The sequence below is a fragment of the Tachyglossus aculeatus genome, chromosome 2 (assembly GCF_015852505.1).
Source record: "Tachyglossus aculeatus isolate mTacAcu1 chromosome 2, mTacAcu1.pri, whole genome shotgun sequence".
Classification (NCBI taxonomy): Eukaryota; Metazoa; Chordata; class Mammalia; order Monotremata; family Tachyglossidae; genus Tachyglossus; species Tachyglossus aculeatus.
Window position 1 is genome coordinate 8,375,996 of NC_052067.1, and position 3,890 is coordinate 8,379,885.

The window sequence follows — 3,890 nt, forward strand, 5'->3', positions numbered from 1 at the left end:
GACTGTAAGACCCCAGTGGGACAACCTGATCACCTTGTAACCTCCCTAGCACTCAGAGCAGTGCTTTGCACATAGTAAGCACTTAATAAATGCCATTATTATTATTATTAAAACCCAGGCTGACCTCAGTCTAGAGAGTCCCGAAGAGACTGGTCATTTCTATGGCCTCCAAGAGTTCTGATAGGAGGGGATTCAAATTGTCTCCCCTTCCTCCTTGAGAACTGCAAAGCCCTAGAATGAATCTGGAAGCCATGTTGTCTCTTCTCTGCCCTGAATGGAAATTTTCAGATTTGGCAGAGTTGGAATCACCTCCGTGGATCTGGCAACTAAGACGGTGATCAGTGAATCAATCAAACAATGGTATTTATTGAGAGCTGCTTACTGGGTGCAGAGCTCTGTTCTGAGCACTTGGGAGAGTATAATACAACAGCAATGGCAGACAAGTTCCTTCAGCAAAACAATGGGTCAACTAGAATCTCCTTGAAACAATTATATTCCAAAAAAACGTCTTCGAGAATCTCACAGATGCTGACTTCGGAAGCTTGCAGGGAAAACTCAAACAAGGGAATAAAACTGTCTAGTGAGGGGATGGATCTGTCAATCAGTAGCACTTATGCACATTTCCTCTTTGCAGAATACTGGACTAAGCACTTTGGATAGTATAAATATATGTCCTCTAGGAGGTGACATGCTACTATGTGAAGAACACTATAGTAAGTGCTTAATAGGGTGCAGTAGTTAGTAGTAATAATGATAATTACGGTATTTGTTTAGCGCTTACTATGTGCCAGCCACTGTACTGAGCGCTGGGGTGGGTACAAGCAAATCGGGTGAGTCACAGTCCATTGCCCCAAGTGGGGCTCACTGTCTTGATCCCCATTTTACAGATGAGAGAACTGAGGCACAGAGAAGTGAAGTGACTTGCCCCAAGTCACACAGCAGACAAGTTGGGGGGAGCTGGGATTAGAACCCATAACCCATGACCTTCTGACCCCCAGGCCTGTGCTCTATTCACCGCACCGTGCTGCATCTCTAGATGCATTCCCTGTCCTCAAGGAATTTGCAATAAAGCGAGATGGGTATTGAATGAGTCTTAGGACACAGGCTGGAAAATAACCTGGAGAGAACTAACAACCGAAAATGAATATCTGGGAGTCTATCCTCCAAGGACTTTCATGTACTTTCTAATGTCCTGCTAGCCGTGCACATCACCAGTTAGCAAACAACCCCTTCCCCTAGATGTTAAATCATTCTTCGGCTCACAGATCACCCACTCGACAAACCATCTGGACCCTTCATGTGTCACTTGCCAAAATCCTCCCCCTACATAAACATGTCCTGACCCACCTCCAAGTCGGTCTTTCCTCCCACACTCCCCTGCTCCAGCCCCTTAATTCCAGCTGTCAAATCCACCTCCTCCTCCCCTGAGAAAAAAAGTTCTGAACAAACCGCTCCCTGCCGCCAATCACTCCCTAAAGTGAAAATGACCCTAACTCAAGTCTCTCTCCCCGCTGCCAAGGACGCCCACTCTCACCTAAAAAACCAAACAAGGCTGCTGTGAAATGACCTTTTTCCCATTTGACCAAATTCTCCTTCCCCAAAAAGCTCAAGAACCGAGATCTAGGCAGAAGCAATAGGGCTTTGGCCTTCTACCGTCAACCAACTTTGTACCCACGTCCAAAACAAATGTGGGCGCACGCAGACGCACAAACACACACCTGCTTCACCAAACTCTCATTCTTTTGTGCAATTCCAACTGACTCCAGTCCTTGTCCCTTCAGTTATTCAGAAGTATTGTGGCCTGGTGGCAAGAGCTCAGTTACCTCATCTGGAAAATAGAGACTAAATCCTACTTTCTCCTATTTAGACTGTTTAAGTCCCATGTGGGACAGGGACTGTGTCTGATCTGACTATCTTGTATCTATTGCAGAACAATTAGGGAAGCAGTGTGGCTCAGTGGATAGAGCCCGGGCTTTGGAGTCAGAGGTTATGGATTCAAACCTTGGCTCTGCCAATTCATTCATTCATTCAATCGTATTTATTGATCGCTTACTGTGTGCAGAGCACTGTACTAAGCGCTTGGGAAGTGCAAGTTAGCAATATGTAGAGACGGTCCCTACCCAACAGCGGGCTCACAGTCTAGAAGGGGGAGACAGACAACAAAACAAAACAATTGTCAGCTATGTGACTTTGGGCAAGTCACTCAATTTCTCTGTGCCTCAGTTACCTCAACTGTAAAATGGGGATTAAGACTGTGAGCCCCCCATGGGACACCCTGATCACCTTGTAACCTCCCCAGCAATTAGAACAGTGCTTTGCATATAGAAAGCATTTAATAAATGCCATCATTATTATTCTTATTATAACTCAGTACAGCACTTGACACATTGTACCTAGCAGCTATCATTATTATTATTGCTACTATCATTATCATTATTGTTATTATTTTCCATCAATTTGGTACTGAGAAGCATTATAGATTATAAATGACTTGGAAGTTCTCTTCATATTTCCTTTATTCAGTTAGAGGAAGAGAGAAAGAACTGAGTTTGGGATGACATGTGGTGGCAGTTGTGGTGAGCTGAGCAAAAGCAAATAAACTCAAGTTAAAGAGAACAATAGGTAGGTATGGAATATCTGAATCCGAATGTGAATTCTAACTCCTCCATGTCTTATGGAGGAGTAGCCTCCATGTAATCTCTTCTTTGATTAGATGTTTATTTTTAATAGTAGACTTGCCAAGTGGGGGAGTAATTTAGTTAACATCTTCCCAGTCAATTAATGCAAAGAAATAAATGGTAATAAAAAGGTAATAAAATATTTGTCTATCATAAGAAACCCAAATTTCTCTTTTAGTCTGTTTTGAGGCATAGAAATCATGTGTTATCAGCACTCTTCAGGAACTGGACTTTGCATTTTGTGATTCACTGTTCTAATCTAAGTTTCATGGGGTCTTTGGATGGAGAGGCCCTTCTGCAGAGGCACAAAAGACGTCAGGAAGGCTAGAACGGTGCTTGGCACATAGTAAGCGCTTAACAAATACCATTATTATTATTATTATTATATTATTAATGATGCCTTGTTGTTGTTGTTGTCTTATGCCGTCGAGTCGTGTCTGACCCATAGCGATGCCCCTGTACACCTCTTTCCCAGAACACCCCACCTCCATCTGCAATCGTTCTGGTTGGTAGTGGATCCACAGAGTTTTCTTGGTAAAAATCCAGAAGTGGTTTACCATTGCCTCCTTCTGCACAGTAAACTTGAGTCTCCGCCCTCGACTCTCTCCCAAGCCACTGCTGCCCAGCATGGGTGAGTTTTGACTCATAGCAGAGTGTCTTCCATTCGCTAGCCACTGGCCAAGCTAGGAATGTACTGGACAGGCCTCTGCTTGACTCTCCCTCTCACAGTCGAGACTGGTAGAGGACTGGAAGCTCTCCAGGTGTGACCCTGAGAGGTGAACGATGCCTTAGCATGATGCAAAGACCATGCCTAAGAGTCAGAAGGACCTGTGTTTTAATGCCTGCTCTGCCACTTGTCTGCTGTGTGACTTTGGGCAAGTCGCTTAACTTCCCTGTACCTCAGTTACCTCATTTGTAAAATGGGGATTAAGACGGTGAGCCCTCTGTAGGACAGGGACTGGGTAAAAGCTGATTAACTGGTATCTACCCCAGCCCTTAGTACAGTGCCTGGCACATAGTAAGCATTTAACAAATACCATAAAAAATAGTAAGTGCATGCATCGACTTTCATTGTGAACCATGTGAAATGACGCTTAGAACAGTGCTCAGCGCTTAGAACAGTGCTTTGCACATAGTAAGCGCTTAATAAGTGCTATTATTATTGTTATTATTATGATCTTGATGTATGTGAGAAAGAGAGGGAGACAGAAA

General features: G+C 43.9%; 1 non-coding gene across 1 annotated transcript; it reads right to left on the bottom strand.

The window, feature by feature from the left end:
• Window positions 1-3,319: 3,319 nt before the first annotated feature.
• Window positions 3,320-3,457, bottom strand: LOC119924336. The gene has a single exon (XR_005449109.1). It is a non-coding gene; the product is annotated as a small nucleolar RNA SNORA7 (small nucleolar RNA).
• Window positions 3,458-3,890: the final 433 nt, after the last annotated feature.